The sequence below is a fragment of the Delphinus delphis genome, chromosome 17 (assembly GCF_949987515.2).
Source record: "Delphinus delphis chromosome 17, mDelDel1.2, whole genome shotgun sequence".
Lineage (NCBI taxonomy): Eukaryota > Metazoa > Chordata > Mammalia > Artiodactyla > Delphinidae > Delphinus > Delphinus delphis.
The window spans coordinates 52,071,097-52,084,108 of record NC_082699.1 but is presented as its reverse complement, the minus strand read 5'-3'; the positions used below and the strand labels follow the sequence as shown (position 1 = coordinate 52,084,108).

The 13,012-nt window shown below is 37.2% G+C and overlaps 1 long non-coding RNA gene across 1 annotated transcript in view; it reads right to left on the bottom strand.

Moving 5' to 3' along the window:
- LOC138414315 (uncharacterized) overlaps positions 1-13,012 on the bottom strand; it is a 311,603-nt gene that overhangs the window by 1,729 nt on the left and 296,862 nt on the right. The gene's annotated exons all lie outside the window — the stretch shown is intronic.

The window sequence follows — 13,012 nt, the reverse complement described above, 5'->3', positions numbered from 1 at the left end:
TAAAAGAACTTTATAGAGAAAACCATGTTCTAGAAGAGTTGACCTGTACTGACACATTGGGGGAATGAAATTCAGAATCAGCTAGTCTAAGTAGGGGAGGCAGCTTTAGAAAAGGAAAACTGTGGGTACAGCAGGGAATATCAGTGAATCGCATACAGTTTATGAAGCTGGAACATATGGTGGGAGATGAGGAAGAAGAGTTAGGCAAAGGCCAAGTCATAAAAAAACTTTCTCTGAAATAAGCTTCTTTCAAAAATCTGTAAGATTGTCAGTGGGGAAGAAGTCAAGAGAAATCTCTAAAATATGAAAAGCAGGATAAGGTGTGATGGATGAAATATGAGACCACTAAAAGGAAGCTATCAATACAGATGGAGCAGCAAGTCCAACACAAAATGTCCATTGTGGAGAGCAGCATAATAAAAAAATGATAAAATATCTGAGGAAAGACATTCCATGAAAGAGAGACAAAACTGAAGACCTTACACCCAATAAGTAGTTAAAAGAACAATCAAAATTGATATGGTTATAAATTTGAATATATTGTATAATTAATATCCATGGAGAGTTATGTCAGGACATCATATTTAGAAAATAAGAAATAGCATAGATGATTACAAATAAGAAAACAATAAAATGGTTAAGAAGTGAAAAACGTAATTGTTGAAATTAAATAATTAATAGATGGACTGAACAACATAATGGAAGCAGCTGAAAAGCAAATTAATAGCTAAAAAAAATAATATACTAATACTTATTGGATCACTTATATGCCAAGCATTGTTCTAAGTGCTTTGCATACATTTTATTTACTTCTTCCTCACAGTAGTCAAATAAGCAATGCTATTATGATCCTTATTTTACAGATAAGAAAATTAAACTACAGGAGTTTTATAAAACTCACTCAAAGTCACATGTGTCAACTCCAGATAACACCTACTAAACCACTGTATAACATATAGAAGATTGAACCTAAGAATCACTTTAGAATGCAATACAAGAAGATAAAAATATGGGTATAAAGAAATAAAGGTTAAGGGTAAGGAGAATAGAGCTAGAAGTTGCAGCATCTACGAGCTTAGTGATAATGAAAAGGGAGCAATATTTAAATGTATGATAATCGAGAATTTCTTACAACTGAAGAAAGATAAGATTTTTCATTTGAAAGAAGCCATTAAGCCATTAGACAATGGAGATTAGGTACAGGATTTTAAGAAGAGGATTGCCATAGTCAGATTTTTTCTTTCATAAGGATCAATTCATGGGCAGTGTTAAGTATAAATTTGAGGCTCAAGATTATAGGCAAGGTACAACCTATCAGATAATTGCAGTAGTCCAGACTAGAGATGATAAGAGCTTACACTGAGGAAGGAGACATAAGGAAGAAGAACCAAGCACAGAGTCAGAAAACTGACGCTAATACTAACAATAATGGTGAGATACCAAAATGTCAAATCACATACCATAAAGTTTAATGACATAAAAAAATTTTTTTTTTTAAATGAAGCACAGCCACCACCTAAGACACTTGCTAATCTAGGGTCTCCAACAGTAGCATGGCAGAATTGAATCATAAAGGGTCTTGAAAAATATGAATCAAAATACGAAATATTATCTGATATGACTGTTGAAAATAAAATAATAATTTCTTCATAACAGTGTTTCCCAAAGTTTATTTTATATAACAGTAGTTCTACAAGATGCTTTGTGGAAAATTAAAGATTCATAATCCTATAAGTTTGGGAAAACTTTAAAAACAGGTCTTACCCTTAGAGTCTCAAATCATGCCTTAACAAATTAAAGAGTCTCAGAAGTATTATAATAATGAAACCTGCTGAATTTTTAAAGAGTGGAATATTCTTCAGGAATATTTAGTTATACCCCATGACACTAATTTATATATGTGTATATATATATGGAAGTACATATATTTAGGAAAATACTATTTTAGAGGCATATGTTTATGCATTTACAGGAATTCAATTTTTATTATTCCTCTGACGTACATTCATAAGTATGAAATATAGCCTTACAGTGTTATTATGCCTTTCAAATATTTTATAGAAAAGGAGAATGTGAGAAAAAATGAGGAAGATTCAAGTAGAAAGATAACTTAGTTTAAGTATTAATAATATCACTCAAAAGATTAGCAGTAATAATAATTATGATATGAAAAAGTCTAAAATAAAACCTTTACTCTCTTTAATGTAAAAGGAAAGCAAAATATAATAATTGCTTAAACCACTGTCTAGTGGTAGATAACCAGATCCCTTCTGTCCCCCTTCTGAGCTCCTTTTTGGCTCAGGAGGGGCTGCAGTTAAGGAAAGAAGGCTAACTTGTGCCAAACAAGTTCAAAACCTCACGGCCACAACAGAAGTTTGTTTTATGCTCGCATCTGAGTCTGATATGGATCAGGTAACTCTCTTCTAAGCTGTGATTCAGCAGCCCAGGCTGCTTTCATATTGTGGCTTCAGGGTCATTTTAGCATCATTCAGATAGCACATGGCAGGAAGAGTAAATGGGCAGCAACATCAGACCCTTAACTACCTTCTCCTGGAAATTAACTCACATCATTTCCACACACATTCCATTCCCCAGAACCAGAATGTGGCCCCACAGAGATGCAGGGAGTACATTCATAGTTTGGATTGGTGTATCTTCTTCATGAATTGACCCTTTATCATTATTATTTCCCTCCACACCTGGTAATATTCAACATCCTAAAGCCCACTTTAATACAGCCACTTCAGTTTCCTTCTGATTAATGTTTGCATGATATACATTTTTTTCCTGCAACTTATCTATATCTTTATATCTAAATTTCACTCTCATTAGCTCTTGCTTGAAGATGGTTTTTATAAGCTCTTTGATTACACTAAGCTAGCTCTTCAATCTATTCCCCAGCATGGTCTTTTAAAAATTCAAGTATGATCTTATTCCCCTGCTTAAAAACCACCATTGACATTTTGTTGTTTTCAGAATTAAATCCACACACCTTAGCCTTGATTACAAGTCCAAAGATGATCTGTCCTCTACTGAAACTTCCAGTATCATTACTGACATTCTTCCCCTCACATTTCATACTGTATACATACTGAACTTTTTTCAATTCCAGTAATTCCACTTCTGAATTGCCATCCATATGCTACCTCATTCTTTTAAGGACTAACTTCTTTCTGGATATTATATCATCTAGAAATCTACTTTGACCTGTCAATTCTGAATTAAGTACTCTTCCTTTATGTTCCCGCTGTACCATTTATTCCTTTATCACAGCACTGATGAAATGGCATTACACTTGCCTGTTAAACTGGCACACCCCCCATCAGATTGTAAACTCCCTGAAAGTTAGGATGTATCCATTCAGTTCACTGCTGTACATCTGAAACTTAGCATAGAATCTTTTGACATTTAATTAATACTTGTTGAGTGAGTGGCTGAATTACTGAATATTATTGACTTTAATAAGAAATTTCAGTGCAGTGATAGACCTATAAACTGGAACATATCTCGAAAAAGAGATGTGATAAAGGACAGGGAAAGAGTTGAAGTCAGTTGAGATATTTCTTGAATAAATAACAGGAGACCATGGTGGTATGGTATCAGGAGTACTGAATGATTTTATACTCTCCCACTCTCCATGCATAACAGTATGTTGGATGAAGCCAAGCTAGAGAAAACTGTCTTTTAGTTCTTCTTAAGATGAGAGAACAAAATCCTTACAGTATGATACAAACTCTTAAATCAGAGATTCAGATCAGGTGCTTGAAACCTGAATTCTCTCCAAAAGCATATTGCTCTTTTATAATGAACTACTACATACAGTACGGTGCATGAAATTAAGAGTCAACTCCGATACCTAACTCAAAGAGAATGCTCATATAAGCATATCTAGGTCAACGTGCCAGTGTCCCAAAGCCTCTCCTTTTGCTTTCTGCAAATCACTATTCCCTCCCTCCCTTGCATATGTAGCCTCTATCTTGAAATTTATGGCAACCACATTCTTGCTTTTCTCATTGTTTCACCAATATCCCAAAGTACTCTGATATAGTTTTGCCTCTTTAGCTAACAATATAAATGGACTTGCACAGTTACACATTAGTATTTCTTAGTGGCTAGCTTCTTTTCTTCATTCTTACTGTTGGGTTTTAAAATATTCATAATTATTAATTTTTATCCAGAATGTACTCATGGTATTTGGATCAGAGACCTTACCATTATTCACTTAAAAAGCAAATAATGACCATGTGGTTCCCAACACTCCACTTTTACCCCTGGGACAACACAAGAAAAGCCAAGTCAAATGTCTTATGCATACAAACTTCAAAGTCTTTATCAGAGGTGAGAAACAGAGAAAAAATTGATTTTGTCTGCTTATACACAGAAGCCAGAAAAAGCTGCCTTTTCCTCCCCTCCCAAAAGAAGAGAGAAAAACTTCACTCTTTGGACACAAGAATCTCTGACTGAAACCTGACTGTTTATCCTCTATATCTTTTTATCCTCACTTTTGTCTTTTTCATCATTTTGTCTCTTTGCGCTTTCTTTGAGATGTTTTATTCTGATCTACCTCCAGTTTACTAATTCTCTCTTCACTATGTCTAATCTCTTAATCTGTCCACTGAGTTCTTAATTTTGATTCTGATTCATTTTTTATTCCCAGTTCTCTGACAAAATTCTAAATTTTGTCTTATTTCATTGAGCACAGTAAATATAGTTATTTAAAATTCTCTAGGGACTTCCCTGGTGGTCCAGTGGTTAAGAATCTGCCTTCCAATGCAGGAGATGTGGGTTCCATCCCTGGTCGGGAACTAAGATCCCACAGGGCACGGGACAACTAAGCCCATGTGCCAAAACTACTGAGCCCACGCACTCTAGAGCCCACACGCCACAGCTAGAGAGAAGCCCACGTGCCACAACGAAGATCCCACATGCTGCAACTAAGATCCGACGCAGCCAAATAAATAAATAAATATTTTTTAAAAAATGAAATAAAATTCTTTAATATCTGAAGTCTCCCATTGGTCATTTTCTATTGTTTTATGTTTCTGTTTGTTTTCATACATGTGATATAATCTTCTGATGTGCTTGGGTTTTTTCTTTGTTTTACTTTTAATTTTAAAATAATTATAGATTCTTGGAACGTTGCAATGATATTACAGAAAGATCGTGTGTACCCTTCATTCGGTTTCCCTCAATGGTTACATTTTGTGTAACTATATATAATATCAATCCAGAAAACTGCTAGTTTACCACATGCGTAGATTTGTGTAGCCACCACCCCAATCAAGATACAGAACTACTCCATCACCACAAAGATCTCCCTCATGCTAACCCTTATAGTTATGATCACAGCCACTCCTATACCACCCACAATCCTTAACCCTTGGAAACCACTAATGTGTTCTCCATCTCTATAACTTTGTCATTATGAAAATGTTATAGATATATAACGTTATATATATGCTATATATAATGTTATATACATTATATATATATATATATATGAGAGAGAGAATTATACAGTATGTGACCTTTAGAAATTGGCTTTTTTTATTGTTATTTTTTATTCTGAGTTAATGTATTTGCAAAATTGTTTGTAAAACTGGTTTGAGATGATGCAGTATTTTTTTTTCCTTTTTCAAAGATTGCTTCTTATGCCAAGTACCTGGTGTTCTAGCACTCTGAAATTACCGTGGTTAAATTTTAGGGATTGACATCTTAACAAAGTGAGGTGCACTCCCTGTGAGGTCCCATCTAACTGCTTCACACTGCTAGGATGCAACCTTTTAGGATTTTTAACCCAAAGTTTAAGGAGTGGAGCAGATTCACTATAATTCCTTCCCTTGGTGGGCTCAGAACCCCAGTCTCCACTCTCCTTAGCTTCTTGGACTCTCAACTATTTCCTCTTGAATCACCTAACATCCCCAAGTAAAAGGAAACTCCAAGCTCCTGACTTGCCTCACGGACTCTCTCTCCTTTTCTGGATTGTAGCCCAGTAACTTTTCTCTATCTTGTTAAATTTACATGTCTTCAAGCAAGTGATTTTTGTACATTTTGTCCAGATTTCTTTTTTTTTTTGGTTCCCCCTTTTACTTTACCTATTTAGCATCTTTACTGGAGTATAACTGCTTTACAATGGTGTGTTAATTTCTGCTGTATAAAAAAGTGAATCAGATATACATGTACATATATCCCAATATCTCCTCCCTCTTGCGTCTCCCTCCCACCCTCTCTATCCTACCCCTCTAGGTGAACACAAAGTACTGAGCTGATCTTCCTGTGCTATGCATCTGCTTCCCACTAGCTATTTTACGTTTCATAATGTATATATGTCCATGCCACTCTCTCAGCTTACCCTTTCCCTTGTCCCAGCTTACCCTTCCCCTTCCCCGTGTCCTCAAGTCCGTTCTCTACATATGCGTCTTTATTCCTATCCTGCCCCTAGGTTCTTCAGAACAATTTTTTTTTTTTTAGATTCCATATATATGTGTTAGCGTATGGTATCTGTTCTTTATTTCTGACTTACTTTACTCTGTATGATACACTCTAGGTCCATCCAGCTCACTATGAAATAACTCAATTTCATTTTGTTTTATGGCTGAGTAATATTCCATTGTATATATGTGCCACATCTTCTCTATCCATTCATCTGTCAATGGACACTTAGGTTGCTTCCATGTCCTGGCTATTGTAAATAGAGATTCAATGCACATTGTGGTACATGACTCTTTTTGAATTATGGTTTCCTCAGGGTATATGCCCAGTAGTGGGATTGCTGGGTCATATGGTAGTTCTATTTTTAGTTTTTAAAGGAACCTCCATAATGTTCTCCATAGTGGCTGTATCAATTTACATTCCCACCAACAGTGTAAGAGGGTTCCCTTTTCTCCACACCCTCTCCAGCATTTATTGTTTGTAGATTTTTTGATGATGGTCATTCCGACTGGTGTGAGGTGATACCTCATTGTAGCTTTGATTTGCATTTCTCTAATGATTAGTGATGTTGAGCATTCTTTCATGTGTTTCTTGGCAATCTGTGTATCTTCTTTGGAGAAATATCTGTTTAGATATTCTGTCCATTTTTGGATTGGGTTGCTTGATTTTTTGATATTGAGTTGCATGAGCTGCTTTTATATTTTGGAGATTAATCCTTTGTCAGGTGCTTCATTTGCAAATATTTTCTCCCATTCTGAGGGTTGTCTTTTCGTCTTGTTTATGCTTTCCTTTGATGTGCAAAAGCTTTTAAGCTTCATTAGGTCACATTTGTTTATTTTTATTTCCATTTCTCTAGGAGGTGGGTCAAAAAGGATCTTGCTGTGATTTACGTCGAAGAGTGTTCTTCCTATGTTTTCCTCTAAGAGTTTTATAGTGTGTGGCCTTACATTTAGGTCTTTAATCCATTTTGAGTTTATTTTTGTGTATGGTGTTAGGAAGTGTTCTAATTTCATTCTTTTACGTGTAGTTGTCCACTTTTCCCAGCACCACTTATTGAGGAAGCTGTCTTTTCTCCATTGTATATTCTTGCCTCCTTTGTCAAAGATAAGGTGACCATATGTGCATGGGTTTATCTCGGGACATTCTATACTGTTCCATTGATCTATAGTTCTGTTTTTGTGCCAGTACCATACTGTCTTAATTACTGTAGCTTTGTAGTGTAGTCTGAGGTCAGGGAGCCTGATTCCTCCAGCTCCGTTTTTCTTTCTCAAGATTGCTTTGGCTATTTGGGGTCTTTTATGTTTCCATACAAATTGGGAAATTTTTTGTTCTAGTTCTGTGAAAAATGTCAGTGGTAGTTTGATAGGGATTGCATTGAATCTGTAGATTGCTTTGGGTAGTAGAGTCATTTTCACAATGTTGATTCTTCCAATCCAAGAACATGGTATATCTCTCCATCTATTTGTATCATCTTTAATTTCTTTCATCAGTGTCTTATAGTTTTCTGCATACAGGTCTTTTGTCTCCATAGGTAGATTTATTCCTAGGCATTTTATTCTTTTTGTTGCAATGGTAAATGGTAATGTTTCCTTAATTTCTCTTTCAGATTTTTCATCATTAGTGTATAGTAATGCAAGAGATGTCTGTGCATTAATTTTGTAACCTACTACTTTACGAATGTCATTGATTAGCTTTAGTAGCTTTCTGGTAGCATCTATAGGATTCTCTATGTATGGTATCATGTCATTTGCAAACAGTGACATTTTTACTTCTTCTTTTCCAATTTGGATTCCTTTTATTTCTTTTTCTTCTCTGACTGCCATGGCTAAAACTTCCAAAACTATGTTGAATAATAGTGGTGAGAGTGGGCACCCTTGTCTTGTTCCTGATCTTAGTGGAAATGGTTTCATTTTTTCACCACTGAGAATGATGCTGGCTGTGGGTTTGTCATGTATGGCCTCCATTATATTGAGGTAAGTTCCCTCTGTGCCCACCTTCTGGAGGGTTATCACAAATGGGTGTTGAACTTTGTCAAAAGTTTTTCTGCAGCTATTGAGATGATCATATGGTTTTTAGCCTTCAATTTGTTAATATGGTCTATCACATTGACTGATTTGTGTACATTGAAGAATCTTTGCATTCCTGGGATAAACCCCACTTGATCATAGTGTATGATCCTTTTAATGTTCTGTTGGGTTCTGTTTGCTAGTATTTTGTTGAGGATTTTTGCATCTATGTTCGTCAGTGATATTGGCCTGTAGTTTTCTTATTTTTTGATATCTTTGTCTGGTTTTGGTATCAGGGTGATAGTGGCCTTGTATAATGAGTTTGGGAGTGTTCCTCCCTCTGCTATATTTTGGAAGAGTTTGAGAAGATTAGGTGTTAGCTCTTGTCCAAATGTTTGGTAGAATTTGCCTGTGAAGCCATCTGGTCCTGGGCTTTTGTTTGTTGAAAAATTTTTAATCACAGTTTCAATTTCAGTGCTTGTGATTCATCAGTTTATATTTCTTATTTCTTCCTGATTCAGTCTTGGACGGTTGTGCTTTTCTAAGAATTTGTCCATTTCTTCCAGGATGTCCATTTTTTTGGCATATGGTTGCTGTAGTAATCACTCATGATCCTTTGTATTTCTGCAGTTTCAGTTGTTTCTTCTCCTTTTTCATTTCTAATTCTATTGATTTGAGTCTTCTCCCTTTTTTTCTTGATGAGTCTGGCTAACGGTTTATCAATTTTGTTTATCTTCTCAAAGAACCAGCTTTTAGTTTTCTTGATCTTTGCCATCATTTCCTTCATTTCTTTTTCATTTATTTCGGATCTGATCTTTATAATTTTTTCCTTCTGCTAACTTTGGGGGTTTTTTGTTCTTCTTTCTCTAATTGCCTTAAGTGTAAGGTTAGGATGTTTATTTGAGATGTTTCTTGTTTCTTGAGGTAGGATTATGTTGGTATAAACTTCCCTCTTAGAACTGCTTTTGCTGCATCCCATAGGTTTTGGGTCGTCGTGTTTTCATTGTCATTTGTTTCTAGGTATTTTTTTATTTCCTCTTTGATTTCTTCAGTGACCTCTAGGTTATTTAGTAGTGTATTTTTTAGCTTCTATACGTTTATATTTTTTACAGATTTTTTCTTGTAATTGATATCTAGTCTCATCTTATTGTGGTTGGAAAAGACACTTGATACAATTTCAATTTTCTTAAATTTACCAAGGCTTGATTTGTGACCCAAGATATGATCTATCCTGGAGAATGTTCCATGAGCGCTTGAGAGGAAAGTGTATTCTCTTGTTTTTGGATGGAATGTCCTATAAATATCAATTAAGTCCATCTTGTTTAATGTATCATTTAAAGCCTGTGTTTTCTTATTTATTTTCATTTTGGATGATCTGTCCATTGGTGAAAGTGGGGCGTTAAAATCTCTTACTATTATTGTGTTACTGTCAATTTCCCCTTTTATGGCTGTTGGCTTTTGCCTAATGTATTGAGGTGCTCCCACGTTGGGTGCATCAATATTTACAATTTTTATATCTTCTTCTTGGATTGATCCCTTGATCATTATGTAGTGTCCTACTGTGTCTCTTGTAATAGTCTTTAAAGTCTATTTTGTGTGATATGAGAATTGCTACTGCAGCTTTCTTTTCATTTCCATTTGCGTGAAATACCTTTTTCCATCCCCTCACTTTCAGTCTGTATGCGTCCATAGATCTAAAGTTGATCTCATGTAGACAGCATATCTACAGGTCTTGTTTTTGTATCCATTTAGCCAGTCTATGTCTTTTGGTTGGTGCATTTAATCCATTTACATTTAAGGTAATTATCGATATGTATGTTACTATTACCATTTTCTTAATTGTTTTGGTTTTGTTATTGTAGGTCTTTTCCTTCTCTTGTGTTTCCTGCCTAGAGAAGTTCCTTTAGCATTTGTTGTAAAGCTGGTTTGGTGGTGCTGAGTTCTCTTAGCTTTTGCTTGTCTGTAAAGTTTTAAATTTTTCTATCAAGTCTGAATGAGATCCTTGCTGGGTAGAGTAATCTTGGTTGTAGGTTCTTCCCTTTCATCACTTTAAATATGTCCTGCCACACCCTTCTGGCTTGTAGAATTTCTGCTGAAAGATCAGCTGTTAACCTTATGGGGATCCCCTTGTATGTTATTTGTTGGTTTTCCCTTGCTGCTTTTAATATGTTTTCTTTGTATTTAATTTTTGATAGTTTGATTAATATGTGTTTTGGCATGTTTCTCCTTGGATTTATCCTCTATGGGACTCTGCACTTCCTGGACTTGATTGACTATTTCCTTTTCCATATAAGGGAAGTTTTCAACTATAATCTCTTCAAATATTTTCTCAGTCCCTTTCTTTTTCTCTTCTTCTTCTGGGACCCCTATAATTCAAAGGTTGGTGCGTTTAATGTTGCCCCAGACGTCTCTGAGACTGTCCTCAATTCTTTTCATTCTTTTTTCCTTATTCTGCTCTGTGGTAGTTATTTCCACTATTTTATCTTCCAGGTCACTTATCCATTCTTCTGCCTCAGTTATTCTGCTATTGATTCCTTCTAGAGAATTTTTAATTTCATTTATTGTGTTGTTCATCATTATTTGTTTGCTCTTTAGTTCTTCTAGGTCCTTGTTAAATGTTTCTTGTATTTTCTGCATTCTATATCCAAGATTTTGGATCACCTTTACTATCATTACTCTGAATTCTTTTTCAGGTAGACTGCCTATTTCCTATTCATTTGTTTGGTCTTGGGGGTTTTTACCTTGCTCCTTCATCTGCTGTGTATTTCTCTGTCTTCTCATTTTGCTTAACTTACTGTGTTTGGGGTCTCCTTTTTGCAGGCTGCAGGTTCATAGTTCCTGTTGCTTTTGGCATCTGCCCCCAGTGGGTTAGGTTTGTTCAGTGGATTGTGTAGGCTTCCTGGTGGAGGGGACTGGAGCCTGTGTTCTGGTGGAGGAGGCCGGATCTTGTCTTTCTGATGGGCAGGACTGTGTCCAGTTGCATGTTTTGGGGTGTCTGTGAACTTATTATGATTTTAGGCAGTCTCTCTGCTAATGGGTGGGGTTGTGTTCCTGTCCTGCTAGTTGTTTGGTATGTGGTGTCCAGCACTGTAGCTTGCTGGTGGTTGAGAGGATGTGGGTCTTAGCATTGAGATGGAGGTCTCTGGGAGAGCTTTCGCCATTTGATGTTACATGGGGCCGGGAGGTGTCTGGTGGTCCAATGTCCTGAACTCGGCTCTCCTGCCTAAGAGGCTCAGGCCTGACACGTGGCCGGAGCACCAAGACCCTGTCAGCCACATGGCTCAGAAGAAAAGGGAGGGGAAAAAAAGAAAGAAAAATAAAATAAAATAAAGTTATTAAAATAAAAAAATATATTAAAAAATAAAAAAATTTAGAAAAGAAGGAAAGAAGAGAGCAACCAGACCAACAAACAAATCCAGCAGTGATAACAAGCACTAAAAACTATACTAAAAAAAAAAATGGACAGACAGAACCGTAGGACAAATGGTAAGAGCAAAGCCATATAGATAAAATCACACAAAAGAAGCATATACATATACACTTACAAAAAGGGCAAATGCAATATATATATATATAAAGAAGAGAGCAAAATCAGTAAATCTACCAATGATAATAAGCTCTAAATACTAAACCAAGATAAACATAAAAACAGAAACAAATTAGATGCAGAAAGGAAACCCCAAGTCTACAGTTGCTCCCAAAGTCCACTGCCTCAATTCTGGGATGATTCATTTTCTATTCAGGTATTCCACAGATGCAAGGTACATCAAATTGAATATGGAGATTTAATCCGCTGCTCCTGAGGCTGCTGGGAGAGATTTCCCTTTCTCTTCTTTGTTCGCACAGCTCCTGGGGTTCAGCTGTGGATTTCGCCCCGCTTCTGCATGTAGGTCGCTTGAGGGTGTCTGTTCCTGCCCAGACAGGATGGGGTTAAAGTAGCAGCTGATTAGGGGGCTCTGGTTCACTCAGGCTGGGGGGAGGGAGGAGTACGGAATGCGGGATGAGCCTGCAGCGGCAGAGGTTGCAACAGCCTGAGGCGCACTGTGTGTTCTCCTGGGAAAGTTGTCCTTGGATCACGGGACCCTGGCAGTGGCGGGCTGGACAGGCTCCTGGGAGGGGAGGTGTGGATAGTGACCTGTTCTTGCACACAGGCTTCTTGGTGGCTGCAGCAGCGGCCTTAGCATCTCATGCCCGTCTCTCGTGTCCAGGTTGATAGCTGCAGTTCACGCCCGTCTCTGGAGCTCATCTAGGAGGTGCTCTGAATCTCCTCTCCTTGCGCACCCCGAAACAATGGTCTCTTGCCCCTTAGGCAGGGCCAGAGTTTTTCCAGGACTCCCTTCTGGCTAGCTGTGGAGCACTAGCCCCCTTCAGGCTGTTTTAACGCAGCCAACCCCAGTCTTCTCCCTGGGATCTGACCTCCAAAGCCCGAGCCTCAGCTCCCAGCCCCGCCCGCCCCGTTGGGTGAGTAGACAAGCCTCTCGGGCTGGTGAGTGCTGATCGGCACTGATCCTCTGTGCAGGAATCCCTCCCCTTTGCCCTCTGCACCCCTGTTGCTACACTCTCCTCCATGGCTC